The following is a 21463-nucleotide window of genomic DNA, read 5'->3' as shown; positions in this document are numbered from 1 at the left end:
TTCTGGACATTGCAGACCAGTTGCTCATTAGACAGATCATGTAACTAAAAGAATTCCTCACCCCAGTGAGGCCTCAAGGGGTATACTTTTCCTTTTACCTTGAGGTATAACATCCCCTCCAAAGTCGGTTACGGTGGCCACAGTTCCTTGCTGATTTCCACCGATCCAGGTAGGCTAAGTTTCCAACAATTTAGAGACACATTTCTACCCACTTCTCTAACCATAGCTTTTTTTTGGCATATCGGTTGCAGTTTAGCTGATACAACCAAAGCTTACACCTGGCAACTCTATACACCGCTAGGCCACATACAGCAGTGGGCTGCAACAATTGGGGGCCAAACAATTCCACAGTTTAAGAGCTGAAAAGCATAGGGAAAGACCAACTTGTCTTCCTGCTTTCCCCAAAAACTTTGTACTGCATAATGTGGTAACAATGCAGGGTGCAATTTATAGGTTGCAATGTGTTGTCGTACTAAAGGAATTTGTTTGGCTTGGACAGCGTAAACCCTGACTTCTTTATTTTAAAATAAAGGAGGATTAGAAATCACACACGGACTGTAGCAATTCAAGGCAGCAGCTCACAACCACCTTTTGAATGGCAAAAAAAGGACTGGCCCAAAGAGAAGCATGCACATCCCATGAAAGTAACTATAAATAGAAATCATATCAGATTTCATGACACAAAAGTTGATACTGGTCTGCAATAGCAGGTAGACAGAAAGAAGATACAGATGACAGGGGTCCTGAGATCACAGTTGAATGCCAAGAGATGCAACAGCAGAGGGATAGTCCTCACTGGATCAAAAGGCCTTGCCTCCTTTTGATAACAGACACATCCCAAATCCTTATCCAAAATAAGCTGAGCACTCACCACCTCCTTGCATCATTTTGTAAAACTTGCTCTCAATGTGGAGTTGGGGGTGTTTTGTTTTGACACATTCCAGCTTTATTGCAACCTCTTCCCCAGTAGCGATGTTTGCACCTGAAAGAGAACGAGAGATACTTCATTCACCAATGGGAACTGTCAAAGGAAGAAGTATTGCTTCTGTCTTTTGCTCCTTTACCAACTTAAGCATTTCCCACAAATAAAAGGTATGGGTCAGAAATATTAGGTAGCACCTAATGTGACAGGATTACTTTTGAATACAAAATGATTATAATAAAGCCATCCGGCTTGCTGGCATTACTTGGATTTAAGTGGTCTTGTGCGGCACTGACCATCATAAACCTGAATCCCAGGTTTCATCCAATGTCTATGCTGTGTTAGTCAGGTTGATGTGAATGTTACTTTTTGGCCCATATTTTTGGGAAAGGAATGGGAGAATCATCTTGTTCCTATACAGGGACGTAAGTGCACATACGTGGTTACCAGGAGTAATGCTCAGCTGAAAAGCCAATTGCCTAATTGACACTATGGAAGTTTTGGCATAGGAAGAGGCCACTTAACCCATCAAATGAGTGCTAGTGACCTGCTGGTTTCACTTAACTCTGGAACCTTATTTAACAAAACCAAATCTTAAATGATTTCTATACACAGGCTGAGACAGATACATTTTCTTATGTGACACTAAAAGCTTACACTATTCACTTCTGCTGCAGTGAAAAAGCCTTTATTATTAACACTACAAGGAAATCTTAAACTTGAAAAATAATCACCTAGGTGACACCAGCACTAGGCATCTCCAGAGACTATCTACTTTTGTAACTACCTTACTAATCAAACAAATACCATTCTAACATGTACAAAAGGGTTCTCTATCCAAAGACAGTGTTGGTGTTTTTTTTGTCCTACAGCATCTACAAAAAGTTACGAATCCAATCCAGCATCTGTCATAATAGGGGTAGCACTTTACCCCACTGTCATTGTCTGCAACAGTCTACACAGTTTTAAGAACCACTCTGTCAAGACAGTTCCTAATCCTTGCCTTAGCATGCAAACCACAGGAAGCTGTGTGGTAACAACCCAAACAGCAGGGATTGACATCTGTTGCTGTGGTGTCCTATCAGGAACAATAGGATTTCTCATTTACTCAGATTACTATTAAGTAGAGGATTGTGTTATCACCACAAGATGCAGATTTAGCAAGTCTCTGCAAGCAAGACAGTTGCCTTTAAGTTTCCAATTAAAAATAAAACATTTTGTTTTAAAAACTCTCCAAGGACTACATGCGCGCACAGGCATGCATGCCAAATTTAGCATTAGTGCAAAACAGATATAAAGGTAGCTGCAGATCTGTCACAAAATGAACCAAAATTTAAAAAGGTGGTATCAGGTGAAGATAGTACACTGGGGAATGCACAAGCCATGAACAGATTATTACAGATAATGGGATGTGTTCTGACTGTTTTAGTAAGATGTGATAGCTGCATAAAAAGAAGGCCTATTCGTTTTCTGGGAACATTGAAGTGGAATAGTTGAAAATTCATCCAGGTTTCACCGAGCAAACGACTCAATATGAAACAACAAGCACCAAGTCCTGATCACCTGTGCTCATTCATCTACATTTGGGATCCCAATCTAGCAAAACTGCTTTTAAATATTCACATGGGAAGAAATTTTAACAGGATGATTAAAACAGGATTCTGGTTCCTCTTTTTACATAAAAGATACTGAGTGACTTTCCATTTTTATAACACCTATCACAACAGAGATGCCAAACTATTTTTGAAGTACAGTAACTTGTTTTGTAAACATGCAGATACACAAACAGGTCAACTCAACCCTTAACTGAATAGCACCATATTATCTTTTGGGTCAATCCAATCAAGCAGATAGAGGCTTAGTTTAACTGAAGAAGCAGCAACTGTTGTTATGTGGTACAATAAGGGAGGGGGTGCTGCAGAGCATCAGCCGAAAGAAAACAGCACATGTCCTAGAAGAACATGAACCTAAACTCACAAATTGTGTGGAAGTTAAATGTTGACGGGGGCTTGTAGAGACAGAAAAGCCACCAATTGAGCTGCACTGACAGTAAGTATGTGAATGAATAAAGAGATTCAAATAGGAAATTTGCATGGTGTCCTTCACAGCTACCTCCCCTGCCACAGAAATATCACTTGTTCAAGATCATAGCCTAACTCTATATTCAGCAGCAATATTTCAGCATGTGAATAGGGATTGATTGGTTTCCCCATTTACAGCCCAGCACAACTTCAATAAATGCTCCAAAAATACACACATTGTATTAAAATTGTCACGGAGCTTGTCAAAATTTTTATCTCCGTGACAACAGAAATAGCAATTCAGACTAGCTGCGTGACTCGCTGATACTTAAAATGCAATTTAAAGTCAGTAGTACTTGAAGGAGCTAAAGCAGGACACATGTTCCCGTGACAGGTGGCCAGTGGCAATCGTGTACGCCACATTTTTACTTATGTAATGTTTCAATATTTAGACTCTCAAAAGTCAGGCAGCTAAGAATTTTAACAGATTTCTACGACTAACCTCAACACCTGTCACTTCTTTCAACATGCTCCTTAAAACCTACCTCCTCCTCTCTCTCTCTCTCTCTCCCCTCCCCACCAATCCCAATTTTGGTCAACTGTTTCAACATGAAATTCTGCTTCAGAACACTCCCCAAAAGCACCTTCAAACATTTTACCATTTTAAAGAGAAATTTTGTTTATAAACACCAAAATCAGGTAGATAGGGAGCACCTATTAAAAGCTTCAGTTTTTAAAGTAAGAGTTCTTCACCATAACCTCCTTCTACTTCTCCCAAATATTTGAAATTCTCAGCTCATTCAAGACTTTTTGAACAGAGGGAAATCGTGTGGCAAGAGGATGAGATGAAAAAAAATTGGAGTGGTTTTGATCGATTGTCTTTGAATGAAGTAGCATGCTCAGAATACACATGGCCTAATTCTTATGACCTTAAGGCAATACGAAGCCCATTGTTTGTGGTTCTTGGAAAATGGACAGAATTCCAGGATCCTCCAAACATAAGAAAGAGTCCAGGATTCTATATAACGACTGCATCAGTTACCATAAACAGATGACTTGCATCAGAGAAAACAATAGTCCACTTGTACAACATAGGAGCAAGGGCACTGGTTTCATAATTTGTTCAAGAAAAGAAAAAAGAGAATTTGAATAAGTTCCAACATGATGAAAAACCTCAAAAATTACTTAGTCACCTATGGCTTTGCTGATGACTCGGAACAGAACAGCCTAACATTTTACTTGTGGACTGAATAAACTCAAAATCTTTAACAGACAGGATTTGTGTCATCTATCTTCGTCCAACAAGTGCACATTTGGGCTATGCGCAGGCATGATGAACTGGACCAAGAAGTGGGAAACACCAGCAATTTCTCTCCCTTCTAGTCTGGCAATATTAAAATATATTTCTGACAACACTATCCAACTAAAAGAAAGGTCAATCTAGCTGCCATTTTGGTCTTATGGCACATTGGGCAAAGCCCAGTATTGGTTTCGACATGAGCAAAAGCCTCAAGTAAGCAAAAACTGATTCAGCAGAAAAACAAAAACGAGTTCTCAATCATAAATACACCTCTGAACGACAAAGTCAAAACAATAAATCTGTTGATGTCTCTAGCAACATTTCTCCCCCTGAATTGACTGAGGGTCTTTCATCTACAAAATGCTACTAAATGCTGGCTACATATATTAAACAAGCAAAGCTCTAGTAGGTACATGATTATTACCAGTGGGATAAATGCAACCTGGGAGACATTCATGGCACTGAGGAAGAACTCAAAGCAACATTAAGACACAAGACACCCGTTGAGCTTTTAGCAAACATGTTCAGACACTATGATCCAAAAAAGGAGGATCTGAAGACTGACTTTAACCTTGCATGGAAAGATCAAGACATGGCGGGGGGGGGGGGGGGGAATAAAAAAAGCAAAAAAGCAGCATTTCATAAAGAGATTTTCGTTCTAATTGGGATCATGTTTTGCAAGGGTGAGGTTGGGTTGGAGAATATAAAGATATAATTTAGGTTCAACGGGGGAAGTCTTAAACTCCAGTGGGAGCACTAGATACATTAACAGACGTTTTAAAAACCTGTGCAAAGAAATGAGATATGGGAAATGATTGTCTAGCTTTATAGTTTTAATTAAAAAAAAAACCAAACAACGGGGAAAACTCCATCTGTTTTCAGTACATGACCTCCAAAAACCAAAAATGGAACTGATGAACCCATGCAATCCAAACTGCAAACCCAAAACATTCAAAGAATATAATTCAAATTTGTTTTTATAATTCTTTTTTAAAAAGTTTAAAAAAGCTATGCAACAAGTACTTTAACTCTGGAAGTAAATCTTTTGTTTTCTTTCATCACTGGAATGAAGGGTTATGTTTTATGAAACCAATCAAACCAAGCATGACAGTGTTGTGGTGGGAAGTGGTTAAGGATCACTACAGTATGTTCTCCCTAACCCTCTAGCCACAAATTGAAGATGACCACTACATGCTGCCAGCTTCCAAGTTAAATGCAATCTCAGAAAAGCCAATTTGATGAAACAATGCAATGATGCATAACAGTACGTCAGATGCTACAAGCATCACTGTATTAAAAAAAATCACTGTGAAACACTTAGATCGTGTTACATAAGAAAACCATCAGAATGAAAAGCTGCTGGTTTAGTGTTCTTAAATCTTCACAAAGCAGGGAAGAGGGGACAAAGGTGGTGAGGAGAAAGCAGAAAATCTTTTCACCCATTGCCCAGGTCATTCATATAGTTCAGGTCAGCTTTAGCAGAGGTCAGTAACCACAGCTAATATCCTGCTTTCAAAAATCAAGAAATGGTGCACTGCAATGTAAAATATAAACCATTCAACTGCCTTCCCCACATAAATAAAAAACATACAAGGAAGTGTTGTGTAGTATCAAATACAGGGTTGCTCAGTAACAAACAAACAGAAGACCTACACCCTCAGTTAATAATGTTTAAAATCCTGACTATTACAGATGGAAATTAGAGACTGGTGGCACAGTTTGGTTTCCAAGTTGCTTTTTTGTTTAATTACTGTTGTTGAACAGGAACTTGTAAGACAAGATCCAACATGCCTAGCTAACAGTACTACAGCAGAATCTTTAAAATGGATCAAGGTCATTTTCAAATAGGCTTTAAAAATACAATAAAAGGTGAATGTAGGTGGGGAGTTAGGGAGGGGATAGGTAGGTCCAGGGAGGACGGACAGGTCAAGGAAGCTGGATGAGGTTAGTGGGTAGGAGATGGGGGTGGGGCTTGAGGTGGGAGGAATGGTTAGGGAGGCGGGGACGAGCTGGGCTGGTTTTGGGATGCAGTCGGTGGAGGGGAGATTTTGAAGCTTGTGAAGTCCACACTGATGCCCTTGGGCTGCAGGGTTCCCAAGCGAAATAGGAGATGCTGTTCATGCAGCTTTCGGGTGGCATCATTGTGGCAATGCAGGAGGCTCAGGATGGACATGTCGTCCAGGGAGTGGGAGGGGGAGTTGAAATGGTTCGCGACTGGGAGGTGTAGTTGTTTGTTGCGAACCGAGCGTAGGTGTTCCGCAAAGCGGTCCCCAGGTTTCAATTAGAAATTCAATTGCGTGCCTATGCTTCTAAGAGCTTCACTGGATTTTGCAAGTACAAAACCAGTTCCAACAAATTTGTCCAATCAGTTGGGACTGTAAAGTTTGTATATTCATGACGCAGACCTGTTCTTTGTTCAGTCTCCCATCTTTTCCATTCACTATCTCAGTAACATACTTTTAAGCTTCAGGTCTTCCTGTGATCTTGCTTGCTGTCTTCTTGGGCTGAGCAACGTTCAGCCCACATCAGTTTCTCCTTCCAGCAATCCCTGCTTCACAGAAAATGGGTGCAATCTCTTTTCACTTGCCCAAATTCTAAGATACATGTTTCCAATTTAGCATTCCACTTAAGAAAGCAGCAACACTGGCTGCTCAACATGCCAAACACCCAACGCAAAATAATACCTCCTCCTCAGGTGTATGACAGTCAAAACTGCTAACTTCCATTCAAATTAATGCACATTTAAAAACACTTGCTGGGTTTCAATTGAACTTCTGAGCCAGGCTGCATAGGATGATCAGCACAACAAACCTATAGGACAGTACTGAGCCAAACCAGATTCCTGGAGATGCATACCTAGGTGATGGCTTGATCAGCATCAGGTGGTCGCCTGAACAACTTAATTTCAGAGGGGGGTAATTAGCCAGATGGTATCCCCCTCTGGGATTCACCTACTAAGATCGATACTGCCATCTACAACAAAAAAAGTTTTGCGCTATTTGCACGGCAGGCAAGGGAACAAAATTTTGAATTTTGGAACTTTTTATTCACTAAAAGTCAAATGCCTGGCAAGAATTTGGTTGGACAAATGCTGTGCTCTTGTCCTTCCTTTTCCTGCCTTCACGTCCTATTTCACCATATTTAGCAGCAAGATAGAAGCCTACCAAGTCTTTTTCATGTCAACGGAAAGTTTCTACTCCACTTGATCCGCAATGTTGGGTTCAGCACATCAACACCTCCCAATTAAAGCACAATACATGTTTGTATCTGATGTCCATGCTCAGAGACATAGGTTTAGAAATTCCTTGCTTCTCTACAAGCAGTTTAGCATTCATGTTTCAGTTTTGATGTATAATTGCTAGTCGATTGATCAGATTTGTTCTCTATTCCCATCCTGGATCAAAATTTTTAAACGTTTTAGTCGGTGCAATTAAAACTGTCTACAGAAACAAAGCCATTGCATTTTCTTCAGCAGGGCAAAAAAAATTGATAAACTGTGCACAAAATCATTTACTCTCAGTATTATTGCTTTTAGTAACTTTTGTGATACAATTCTAACACCTAAAATAAATATGGTATTGAACACCAGACATCAAAAAGGCATGCATCCACCAAGGGGTCTTTCCATCTACTGCCTTTCTTAAGCAGGACCAACTCAGGAAGAGGAAACTTATCAGGTCAAATTGTTCACATGGTTGAGAATTTGTAATTGCACGCAATGGGGCATTTCTTCAGTACAATCCCCTTTGCAAATTTTAAGTATCAAACTTAGCAGAAATGAGAACAAGTTCTTCAGAGCCATATGATCACCTGTCAGCCAATACAACTTGCTTACTGTCTGTGGGTTGTGATCCGGTAAAAAAAAAATCAGCCTTTGCAATTGCCCATAACAGTAGCCACATTGTAAATATTGGATGAGAAATGCCTTGGAAATCATCAGATGCTATAAATGCAAGGTTTTCTGCACTGCCATCCCATTCAAAAACCCACTGCAGGTGCTGTGTGGAAAGAAAATGGGTAATGTCAAAAGAACATTCTCAAAAACATTTCTGTTTTCCCCTAAAGAGATACATTTCTCATGCAACAAGAAAAAACTAGAAATCAGGTTTAAGGGTTAGTGCACAGTATCCGAGTGCGACAGATTGGGTTGATCCCTATAACTATGCTGTAGAGACTTGGGTGTACCTTAGTGAAGGCAGGTGGGGACAAATTGAAAAAGCTGCATATGAAGAATTCACCAGCATGATGAGTGGATATAATTATAAACAGCTACTTAAAAAAGGGTTATTCTCGGAGTAGGGGGGACAGGATTTTTACCTTTTTGAAACCTGTGGTTTAAAAACGCTTTTCTTAGATGAATTGGTAAGAAGGGGACAAAAACCAGACACTGATATTGTAAGGTCAGGAGGTAGGGAGAGTTCATAAGACTTATTACCTTACATACAGATTCCTTATTGGAAAATGAAATGAATCACCCAGTGCAGCTACTAAAGTAGTCAGACAGCATTGGCTGGTTGAGTGCAGAGTTTGCATGAATAGGAAATCCAAGTAGAGGGCTCCAGTGTAAAACCTGGACTGGCCAAAATGTGATGTACCTTTGAAAAGTTTTGTATTCTGCTCAGCTGAAGCCAGAGTAGTCGCTACCACACTAGCTGGAACAGTCAAACATTAGGAGCGACATTTCTAATGATCAAAAAAGAAATGCAATAAAAATTAAGCTTGCTCCAATTACAGCAAGAAACTGATCATTCTGATGTGGCTGAAGGAGCAGATTTTTTTCCCCAGAAATAAAAAAAAAACAGGGTTTAAAACCATAATTTAATGGATTTCAGCAAAACAGAAGAAGAACTCAAAACTTTCACCAGTCCTTACAAGCAAAGAAAAACTAGCTAAGCAGGATTGGGCAGACCACTCCAACTCTACTAGGAAAAAGATACATAATGCACATTCCTTAAAACCACAGCACAGAAAAGCTTACCCTTCCCACAAGCCCCTGAAACCTTGCTGGCAGGCAAATAGAAAGCGAAGGCTGAGGTGGGGGTTATGCTAATTGGAGAAAAGAAAAAGGAGTAGAGGAGGTAGAAAGGAGGTAGTAATCTGCCAAAAGGATAAAAAAAAACAGGTTCAATGCTCAAATGAGACAAAATCTACCCCAAGCTTCATTCTCCCCATTTGCAATCTGCACTTTGCCGCAAAAAAAACGTTTTACAGCACAAGAAACAAACAGTCATTCAGCCCATCAATACTTCACTGGTCCTTTCAAATTAACTCCACTTAACTCCATTTTGCCATGCTTTCCTCATTCAAGTAATTATCCAATTCACTTCCAAAAACTGCTTTTCAACCTATATTCAGCACCCTCAGCGCATTCAGAGCCTCAAATACATTACTATGCCTATTCTCCATCTTCAGAACCAATAAAATCCACATTATCCGGGGCAAAATTAGAAACTTCTGGTGAAACTCAGCCAGTCTGGCAGCGTCTGTTGGAAGATTGTAGGGCCAACACAGAGTCCAGTGATTTTGTCAGAACTAAAATTTTCAGGCCAACCACATCATTTTCAGCACTGTTTCTGATGTTAATCTGGAGGGAGCATATTTTGTCAAAAGTTTCTTCAAGATGGCACAGTTTTCATGAGATGATGTGACAGAGTGCATGCATCTCCTATTAGTTTTTGCACCATACTTCTTCAATCAACCAAGTACAACAGCAACTCAGTTAGAATATGAAGTACCAGGGTTACGATGTTTCATCACTTAACCTCACCAAGTGATTTTCATGAGATGAAAACATCTACAAAATTTAGCACAGTAATAGACTGCAGATGACCAAAGTGCTGAGCCTCCCCATTCGTGTTTATACATCCCATTGCTTGCCTTGTTCAAAGTAACCCATGGCTCTTATCACATTGCCATTTTCTATTTCAAATGCCTCACCCTGTTCAAAGGGTCTGGCTTCTCTATCAATTAAGCAGCCATCACCCCACCCTGCCCAATGGGTTTGAGCTTGCCCTTTTCTGAATTCACCAGCCTGTATCAACCACTGAATCTGGCAATCACCTCAGTGAAGGTTGCAGGAAGTTTCTTCCACATATTCCTTTTCACACGCATCACATCTGCATCAGCCCCAGAAGAAACCAAAAAAAAAAATGCTTACAATACACTTAAATTCTCAACTGCCTTGTCTTCTTCTGCAGGTATCATGTGCTCAAATATTTCTACCTTTTGACGTTCTTGTCACCAACAATGACTAGGAATTGTTTAGAGGAATATGGGTCAAATGTAGGCAAGTGGCAATAGTTTAGTTTAGAAATGGTGTCTCAGTGGTTAGCACTGCTGCCTCACAGCACCAGGGACCCAGGTTCAATTCCACCCGCAGGCAACTGTCTGTGTCGAGTTTGCACATTTTCCCTGTATCTGCGTGGGTTTCCTCCAGGTATTCCGGTTTCCTCCCACAGTCTAAAGATGTGTGGGTTAGGTGGAGTTGCCATGCCAAATTGCCTGTAGTGTTCAGGGATGTGTAGTTTAGGTGGGATGCTCCAAGTGTCGGTGTAGACTTGTTGGGCCGAAGGGGCTGTTTCCACACTGTATGGATTCTATGATGATGAAGAAAACTTGGTTGGCATGTACTAGTTGGACTGAAGGGTCTGTCTCCGTGCTGTATGACTACGTATGTCGTGTCTCACCAGTTACTCTCCTTGGCGCAACTAACATTCTCTCCCCTTCGAACAACCAATTATCTATCCTTCAAGTCCATAGGGTACAGGCTTCATCATAACCTGGCACACAACCAAGACACACATCACCAGATGTGGTTGGATTACATTAAACTCTACTATGGTCTCGCTACATTCTGCCAAAGAAACCAGCCACTACACATTATCTCAAAGCATTTAAGACCCAAATTATTCTTTCACACCACTCATTGTGACACGAAAACGGACTATGCATTTCTTTGTCAAAACATGAAACAGATCATTGGGAAGGAGAGTCCATCACTTTCCACACCCGGTTGAATTAACCTAACTTCTTTCTCAGATCATCTGAAACTTGAGTCACCTCCTGCTCCTCGAAACCCATCGCATCATACTGCTTATCATCCAACTTTGCTTCCTGACATCCCCCATATTATGCACTGGTACTGCAAATAGTTTGCTCTTCTGAGCAATGGTCACCGCTTTCATTTTTACTCAATTTAAAAGAAGTTACCCTAGACCCCTGTCTTTGGGAAAGGAGGCCACAACTCCAACTTCTCTTTCATCTCCCAAGCCACTGGAGCTTTAACTCAGAGATAGTAGGAACTGCAGATGCTGGAGAATCCGAGACAACAAGGTGCAGGGCTGGATGAACACAGCAGGCCAAGCAGCATCATAGGAGCAGAGAGGCTGACGTTTCGGGCCTAGACCCTTCATCAGAAAAGGGCTTTAACTCAAGCCACTTTCATTTCTCCTGAAAAGATCCTTCCCACAGCCAAAATAGCCCTAAAAGGGTAACTTTAGGAATGACAGTGCATTTCATCCTGGTCCTCACTGGAGGATGTGTCACTGTTGGTCACAACAGTCTCCTCCTGCTGTCGTCTACAGAACTACACACACTTGTGCAGTCTAGACTATAGCCACAGCATCTGTTCAACATATGAATGAGCTGCAATTTCCTCAAGCTTAACACTGGGCTTTCATGACTGACGAGAAAAAAATCCTCTCCAGAAGATTAGCAATTTCAGCATTCACTCAACCAAGCTGAGGCTGTGATATTGTTTCCTCACAAATGCAATGACTATCCATAAAAATCCCACTTGCACAGTCCATCGGCCGAAGAACGTGACATGACATTTCCAACTCCAGATTCAGATACTGCAAAGCTTTTCTAGTTGAACTTCCAGCTTCCATAGTTCACAAACTTCAGCTCATTGCAAAAAAAATGTTAGCAGTTTTTGCATCAAGACCGGACAATCCGTTATCACTGGCTCTTACTGACCTGGAGTGGTTTCCAGTTCGTTGACAGTCTGCCCATTCCACCCTGAGCAGTCTCCAGCCCTGAAAGTCCTCTCAGCGCGTTCTGTCCTTTGTCCAAATCCCCAGACAACTCACTCTTTTGTCCCATTGCTGGTAGCCCAGTCTTAAATTGATAATGCCCCATGCTCTGGAATTACCTTAAAAATGTCAGGGTTCTTCTTAAAAAAAGACCATCTCAATGAGCAAGTTTTTTTTGGTCACCAAATAACAGCTCTTCCTTTAGCAACAATTGTTATTCTTATGCATCTTAAGTGTTTTGTGACCTTGCACTTCCACTCCACCCCCGCCCCCCCCACCGCCAACCATCTTACATATAAAAAAAGTCATTTTATTTTGATGTACAAGTTCCTTTGTGACCTCATTATTCACTTTATTTTAATCAGAAGAATGCTTTCAAAACAGAAAGAAACCCAAAATACATTACGTTCACCAATACTCTGTGAAATTTCAAGGCCAAGTTTTTGCAACAGCAACAAAATCTCAGGGTCCTCAACCACAATGACGTACAAACTCTGCTCCCTTTTCTGTACAAAGGGTACAGCTCTTAAGTTATTGAGAAGCTTCTCTCTGCCATTATTACACACAGTCTTGACCTAGCGCTCTAATCTTCTGTACATTCTTCTTTTTTGATTCAGACTGTGGCAAAGAAAAATTAGCAATGGAACACGTTCCAAAAGGAAGGCTTGAATTATCCATTTCAAGCAGCAGCTAAGAATATCCAGTAACCATATTGGGTGGTGCTGATTTTGCTAAAACCAGAGCTTTGCTCAAAATTTTGTTCCTCAACTAATATCAACCACTGAAACAGATCATTTGGTCATTGCCATAGTGCTTTGTTCCACCCCCTGCCCAACAACAATCACCACAAACCTAATTACACCAGTTACAAAGCAAGGTTCTACCTTAGATCAACAAACTCTTATTATTAGGATTTTCATAACCAAGTGAAAAATTTGCAACAAATACACAAGTGCAATAAAGACACATTGAGATTTCAGTCCTCACTCAGGCATTGAGGGAGATCACCAGACAGTTCTAGGATGTTCACACTGCATCAACAGGCATCAAGCAACTTGAAGTGACGATATAGCACAGAAGACACACTGTCAGCTGTGGGCAGATTTCTCTCCTAAGCCAGAAAGTAGGTTCAAGTCTCATATCAGGTGGGCACACTCCACAGCCAGATGTTCCAGCACAGCATCAATGGAATGCCACACTGTCAAAAGGTGCTAGCTTTTGTATGAAACAATAAACCGAAAGGCCACCTGCTATTTCAGATGGATGTAAAAGCAAAATCTCCTCGTGCTCTCCCAACTATCTAGACTTATATCCTTCCACAATTCAATATCATGAAATAAAAAACAATTATGTTTCTCATTATCACATTGTTGTATGCAGGATCTTTCTGTTGGTAAATTCACTGCTGCAATCCTACCAAAACACTGACCATACTGCAAAGCAGTTTGGGAAGCCTTGACGTTTTGAAAAAAAAAGCTACATAAATGCAAATACACCTCAATGTGGGAACTTTTTATAAACTGCATGTTGGTATAAATCACATTTAACTAGTTCTAGTATTAAACTTAAGGTTGATGCTCAGTCTGAATTTTTCTCGAAGTGTTTACTATAGCACACTCCATAAGTATGGAGATATTTCTAGATTTCTGCTATAACAGTGTGGAGCTGGAGGAACACAGCAGGCCAGGCAGCAGAGGAGCAGGAAAGTTGATGTTTCGGGACCATTCTTCAGAAATGGGAAGGGGAAAGGGACCTCAGAAATAAATAGAGAGTTGGGGTGGGGCTAGGGAAGGTAAGCGGGATGGTGATAGGTGAGTGCAGGTAGGGAGTGGCGGGGATTGGTCAGTGGGGTAGGAGGGGCAGATAGGTGGCACAGAAGACGGACAGGTTGTGTCAGGTCAAGGAGGCAGGGATGAGAGGGAGGGTTGGACAAGGGATGAGGCTGGGGTTGGGGAGATTTTAAAACTGGTGAAATCCATGTTTAGACCATCAGGATGTAGGCTCCTGAGGCAGAATATGAGGTGCTGCTCCTCCAGTTTGCGGGTGATGTCACTATGACACCGGAGGTGGCCCAGGATGCACGTCACCGGGGGAATGGGGGAAGGGAAGAGTTAAAATGGCTCACGACTGGAAGGTGTTGTCGTTTGTCACATACAGAGCGCAGATGCTCTACAAAACACAGTCTCCGCTGGTCTCACCAATGTAGAGGCAGCCACATTGGGAGCAGCGGATGCAGTAGACCAAGTTGACGGATGTGCAGATGAACCCCTGTCTAAAACCTTCTACATTATATAAAGGAGATATAAAGGAGAGGCTGGATAGGCTGGCACTTTTTTCACTGGAGCATAGGAGGTTGAGGGGCAACCTTATAGAAGTTTTCTAATATAATGAGGGGTATAGATAGAATTAATGGTAGTTGTCTTTTCTCTAGGACAAGGGATTTCAAGACTAGGGGACACATTAAGGGGACGGGAAGAGAGATTGTAAAAAGACAAGGGGCTATTTTCTTTTTTAAAAAAAGGGTGGTTTGCGTGTGCAATGAGCTTCCTGAGGAAGAGTTGGATGTGGGTACAATTATAACATCTAAAACACGTTTGGATGAGTGCATGAATAGGAAAGGTTTGTAGGGAAAAGGGCCAGAAGCAGGCAGGCTGGACTAGTTTAGTATGGGATTATGTTTGGCATGGACTGGTTGGACGAAAGGATCTGTTCCCATGCTGTATGACTCAATGACCACCCTACGGCAGCTGTGATCAGAACAGTGTGGTCCGAGTGACCCATCTTCCTAGCAGATTATTTAATGGAACTAATCACCACACAGAGACAAGAGCAAGAGATCATTTAAGTCTTTTGTCAGTGGGGAAGGGCGGAGGGGGAAGACAGACATGCCAAACTTTTTCAGAAAGCAAACTGTCACACCTTGAAGACAAGTTTCCAAATTATTTCAGATAGTAGGAACTGCAGATGCTGGAGAATCTGAAGAAGGGTCTAGGCCCGAAACGTCAGCCTTTCTGCTCGGCCTGTGTTCATCCAGCTCTACACCTTGTTATCCAAGTTTCCAAATTAGTCAGGTTAACGTGTTGTTTTGATTAACTTCCAGCCGCAACAAAACAAAAACACACATCTCAACCTCCTAAATGTTCTAGAACAAGCCCAAAACGTTCCCCACTGTCAGAATACATAGAGTTGGTGCTGCCTTATTTTCCAGCTCTTTCTACTTTGCAAATTCCTACCATCATTCAAAAAGGGAGGAATGCAATGTGAAAAACAAATTTCAGCATTTTGTATTAGAAATAAACTTGGAGGTCAATTGGAACATGTCAGGCTGGAATAGGACCAACAGCTTGTGTTTCAACAGCATCCTCAAGGGAGAGAAGAAACGACAGGATGTACACGTACTGTAGTCAAGATGTCATGTAAATCAGACTAACTCAAACTTTGCACTTTGTTAACACCAGTGGGAAGGAAAATCAAGAGAAATGACTCTACTCTTGCCAGGAAGTATTCCTAACAAACAATTCCTCCAATTTTTAACTCCAGGCTAGTTTCAATCACCAGTAGCAGTCTCTAGAGAAACACCCCCTTTGTTAAACCATTTTGCTGTTATCAATTATTGGAATGCCCTCATCAAAATGGCTCCACTTCACAGCAGGGAGAATGACCACGGGCACTCTTTCTTTGGCCAGTTCCCAAACAAAAATCACATATCCCTGTTTGTACAATAGATAAGAGATTTCTGAAGCCACCTTCTCTCAAATGGAAATGGTATAGCTAGAGATGCCTTATAACTTAGGAACAAAAACAGAAGTTGCTGGAAAAGCTGAGCAGGTCTGGCAGCATCAGGGAAAAAAAAACAGAGCTAATGTTTCAGATCCAGAGACCCTTCCTTAGAACTTTATAACTTGATATCTTACAAGTGGTGCAGTGGAGAAAGAGGATCCTGTTTTGTGATCTTCAAAGCAATGATAAAAAGGACAATCTTCGCAGTGACAAAACATTATCAAGCCTCATCCTTCCACTTTGGAGGATTGATTGGGCACTCTGGGGCTAAAGCAAGAAGCCAAAGACACTGGACTGAAAAGGCTCCGAGGGCTAGTCCAGTCCTGGGACCAGGTCTCTGTGGAGACGCTTCTCTGACACAACAGAAGATAGGTTAGGGCCTGATGGTCTTGAGATTCTGAACTTCGTAGTGACAAAAATGGAAAGCTCAGGAGTGGGAAGCAGGAACAAGTCAACCCCTTGCACCCACCCCACAACATCCACCACTTCCCACATACTTACAGTCCAAAAACAAAACAGCCACTCCACTTATTTCCGACCACCAATTTCAACACAAGGCAGAGGCAGACTTTTGACATATTGACAGAAGATTAAATCCTGGTTCTGTTTAATCATCAAAAGACGGGTCTTGACAACAGCCATCTACACCAACAGCAACTTTAACAGCTGCTCCTTTTTCAGCAGGGCACAAGCCAGCAGAAGGGACAAATCACAACAACAGAAAGAAAAAAAAACTCCAAAGCCCAATTTTAAATCACAGACCTATTAAAATTGGAACACACAAAATAAATTCCCTCAAAATAAAACACCCCCACCAAAAAAATGAACTCCAAGTTGCTTTTAAACAAACAGTAATAACACCAGCTTTTCCCAATAATTACTGTTAATCAAAAATGAGGCACACCTCCTCCAAAATGACATGTGATTTTTCTTTCCAAAAAAGAAAATAAAAACACAGTAACTTACCCAGATAAATGTCACCAAAGGAGCCGCTGCCAATCTTCCTGCCCAGCCTGTATTTGTTCCCAACTCTCAGCTCCATTTTTATTTTGCTCTGTTTGTAGAAAAGAGAGGAAGCATGTTAGTTTATGCACATTCTTTTGATTGTGGGAAATCAGCGCCTTGTGACTGCAAGCCGCAGCCATTGCTTATAATGTAAAGATGGGGGAGGGGGAAAAGAGAGAGCGGGGACAAGAGCTTCTTTCCCCGCCGATTTAAGGGGCAAAACGACGCCGATCTTCATCAATATCCACTTCCCAACGTCAGGGAGGAAGCGGGGCCTCTGATCCGCCAATTGCCGCAGTCAACGGCGCCGGGATGAGGGAGGATGGAAGGGGATTGTCGCACCAACCTACCTCCCCACTCTCCGCAGCCGCCCCGCTCTCAGAGACTCGCCATTATTTACAAGGGCCAGCCTGCCCCGCTGACGTCACCGGGGAGCCGGGACCCGGATGGACATCCACCTCGCAGGATGGGATTGGGGGGGGGAGAGGAAAGTGTGGAAATTAAAGCGATAATTACCAGTGTGCAACCAAAATCCCGCAATTAGCCAGCAGGTTCTCTGAACCCACTGGCAATTGTAGCAAAAGCCACTAATAACAATCTGGGTAGCAAAGGCAGAATACTGCGGATGCTGAAAATCTGAAATAGGAACAGATATTGCTGTAAATGCACAGCAGAGAGAAAAAAAAAGATAAAACAAAGAACCGTGTTTAGCAGAGTTGTCTCACAGTGCCTGGGATCCTTGTTTGATTCCAGTCTTGGGGGACTGTGTGTAGACTTTGCATTTCTCCACTGGGTGCTCCAGTTTCCTCCCACAGTCCAAAAGTGTGCAGGCTAGGGGGATTGGCTATGCTAAATTGCCTTGAGTAACCAGGGATGTGCAGGCTAGGTGGATTAGCCATGATTTTAAAAAATGCGTGACATTACGTGGATGGGGTAGGGGTGGGTCCAAGTGGGATGCTTTTCGGAGAGTCAGTGCAGACTCAATGGGGTAAATAGCCTCTTTCTGCACTGTAGGGATTCTACGAACTGCAAATACTGAAGATGTGAAGCAAAATCAGAAACAGTTCACTCGACTTGAAATTTCCAGGCTCTTTTCTCTCCGTACAGATGCTGCCAGACCTGCTGAGTACAACAGTTTCTGTTTTAGTGTGAGAGAGTCAAATAGTTTGCTTCAGGTCAGTGATCAGATTTCCAAAATCAAAAAACGCTATAAATACTCAACAGAGAGGGAGAGTGAAGGAGTTTGTTTCACGTCTGGGATCAGATTTCCAAATGCTGTAAATGCTCAGCAAAGAGAGAGGAGAGAAAACAAAGAATTGTTTCAGGTCTGGGATCAGACTTTCAGCATCCACAGTATTTTGTTTTCCTATTTATGAAATCTGATGAATGTCACACTCTTGAAATGTTAACTCTTGTTCTCTCTCTCTCTCTCTCTAAAGATGCTACCTGACTGAACATCCCCAGCATTTTCTGCTCTATTTTCAAACTTCACAGAGAAACATGAAATGCAACAGATCTTGGGTGTGAGAAAAAGCAGACAAGAAAAACTCAAGTAACTGCACAGAGGTTGGGATCCCATTACCATGTCACCCTTTATTTGCACATGGACTCTGACCCACTAGCTCAGAGCCAGCCCCCAGAATAAGGTAAATGCCTGAGACTCCTGTTTATATCTGTCAACTAGGGCTCCCCGATTGGCCCAGGTTAACAAGCCCACTCAGGGAATACAAACCCAATGATGTTCACATGGTCAACCTTCCTCCAATCATTACAGAAGCACTTCACCTTGATATTTGCACGCGCCTCCAGGACACAGGTTTGAATTCAATTTTTAAAAATCTGCAAGTAGATGCTAGCTTGATGGCGATCGATTGTTGTTAAAACCCCTCTGGTTCACTAAGTCAATAATATGAGCTTGATGTATGCCCCTGAGCTGCACAGTGTCCTTGCAGCAGTATTACAATGATAGTGACCAGAACTGCACACTGTCTTCCAGTTGTGGCCTAAACAATATTCTATATAGTTCCGTGCATAACCTGCCTGCTATTGTATTCTATGCCACAGCTAATAAAGGCAAATAAAGGCAAAAAAAAGTGACTTCTTAACTACTTTATCTTGTTGCCCTGCTACCTTCAGGATATGTATACCAAGTCTCTCTGATCTTTAGTACTTTCCAGGTTCTACCATTCATGGTTTAATCTCTTGCCTAGTTAGCCATCCCCAATTGCATTACCTCGCATTTTTCCACATTAAATTCCGTTTGCCACTGCTCTGCCCAGCTGACCGATCCATTAACATCCTCCTGCAGTTTATGGCTGTCCTCCTTACTATTTACCACCCGACCAATTCCCAACTCATATGCAAACGTCTTGAACATACAGTTAAGCCCAACTCATTAATGTCCACCACAAATAGCAAGGGCCTCAGTACTGAGCCCTGTGGAGCCCCACTGGAAACAGACCTAAGTCACCGAAATGTCCTTCCACCATCATCCCCTGCTTCCTGCCTCTCAGCCCAATTTTGGATCTAATGTACCACATTGCCTTGGATCCGATGCGTTCTTGAGGGACCTTACCAAAAGCCTCGCTAAAGTCCATGTAGACCACATCGAGCGCATTACCCTCATCAACCCTCCTTGTTCCTGCCTCATAAAAATCCAACAAAATTTGTCAAATGTGACCTTACTTTGCTGACTATTCCCGATTAGTCAGTTTCTCTCCAAATGCAGATATATTCTCTCCTTCGGAATTCTTTCTAATAACTTCCCCAGTGCCGATGTTAGACTTACTTGCAATTTCCTGATCTATCCCTTCCTCCTTTTTTAAATAATGGCACAACATTAGCAGTCGTCCAGTCCCCTGGCACCTCACCTGTGGCCAGAGAAGCTTTGAAAATCACTGCCAGGGCTCCTGCTATGCCCTCTCTTGCCTTGCTGAACAGCCTGAAATATGTCTCAACCAGATTTGCATATTTATCCACCTCTAAGGCTGCTAATTCCTATTTTTACCTTTTCTCTTTCTCTGTCTCAACCTTTTCTCTAATATGTCACATTCCTTCACCCTGACATCTGTAATTGTATCGTTCTTTTCCATTGTGAAGATTGATGTAAAGTATTCACTGTGTAAATATCTCCTGGGTCCACACACATATTATCTCTATAGTCCCTAATGTTCTGGTAAGATTTGGCAACAAAACTGACCAGGTGTCTCGGTGAAAAACCCTTCAAAGGACTCTATGTAACTGGCACTTAAGCCAAAAATAATAAGATTCAGCCCTCTGAATCTGAAAGATGTGCCTGGCTCACATCAAGCAAACTACACAACAAGCTGCAACTTTCTGACTGCTGCAGGAATTAGATTCAAAAGAATGACCAGCAAGTATCAAAGTGACAGCTGTTATTATAAGTGGGAATTTGGCATTCGGAGGTGAAGTGATAGCGCAAGATGGCATCTTGTAGATAGCAAGTAGAGTCAAAGAGTCATACAGCATGGAAACACACCCTTTGGTCCAACTCATCCCTGTCGACCATAATTCCAAACTAAACTAATCCCACTTGCCTGTGCTTGGCCCATATCCCTCCAAATATTTCTTATTCATGTACTTATCCAAATGTCTTTTAAATGTTGTAACTGTACCCACACCCACCACTTCCTCTGGAAGTTCATTCCACACACGAATCATTCTCTGTGTAAAAAAAAATGCCCTCATGTCTTTCTTAAATCTTTCTCCTCTCACCTTAAATATATACCGCCAAGTCTTGAAATTCCCCACTCTAGGGAAAAGGCACCTGCCATTCACTTTATCTGTACCCCTTATGATTTTAAAAGGTCCATAAGGTTACCTCTAAACCTCCTATTCCCCTGTGAAAAAAGTCCCAGCATATCCAGCCTCTCTTTATAACTCAAACCCTCCATTCCCAGCAACATCCTGGTAAATTTCTTCTGATCCCTCTCCAGTTTAATCATTCCTATAACAGGAAGAGCAGAACTGCACACAGTATTCCAGAAAAGGCCTCACCAATGTCCTGTAACAACCTCAAGTAGAGAAGAGTCATTATCCCGAAGGAGATGGGAAAAGAGATATTGGAAGTACAACCACTGAAACAATAAAGAATTGAATGAAGTCTGAGGAAGGAAAGCGAAGTTCTCTGTTGGCCAAACATGAGCAATGAGATTGAGGAACACATCAGCCAATGCAGTGCCAAGCCAGCTGAACGGACACTTATAACATATGTCATCCCAGGCAGATCATAGGTGAAGCTTGGAGTAGGCCCATTCAATCTCCCTGGAACAGGTCTCCTTGTCATCAACTACTATTCAGATTAATGGAAGTTTGATCAGCTGTGGTCAACAATTATCAATGAGATTGCAGAATTATTTTATTCTATGGGATATGGGAGTCA

The 21463-nt window shown here is 41.8% G+C and overlaps 1 long non-coding RNA gene across 1 annotated transcript; it reads right to left on the bottom strand.

Moving 5' to 3' along the window:
* Window positions 1-868: 868 nt before the first annotated feature.
* On the bottom strand, window positions 869-17530 carry LOC125481421. The gene is made up of 3 exons (XR_007261331.1): window positions 17412-17530; window positions 17023-17110; window positions 869-982 (listed from the first exon to the last, which is right to left on the bottom strand). It is a non-coding gene; the product is annotated as an uncharacterized LOC125481421 (long non-coding RNA).
* Between the last annotated feature and the right edge of the window lie 3933 nt (window positions 17531-21463).

Source organism: Rhincodon typus, unplaced genomic scaffold (assembly GCF_021869965.1).
Source record: "Rhincodon typus isolate 14 unplaced genomic scaffold, sRhiTyp1.1 hic_rhity00002093, whole genome shotgun sequence".
Taxonomy (NCBI): domain Eukaryota; kingdom Metazoa; phylum Chordata; class Chondrichthyes; order Orectolobiformes; family Rhincodontidae; genus Rhincodon; species Rhincodon typus.
The sequence above is the reverse complement of the archived record's forward strand: the minus strand, read 5'-3'. Positions and strand labels throughout refer to the sequence as shown.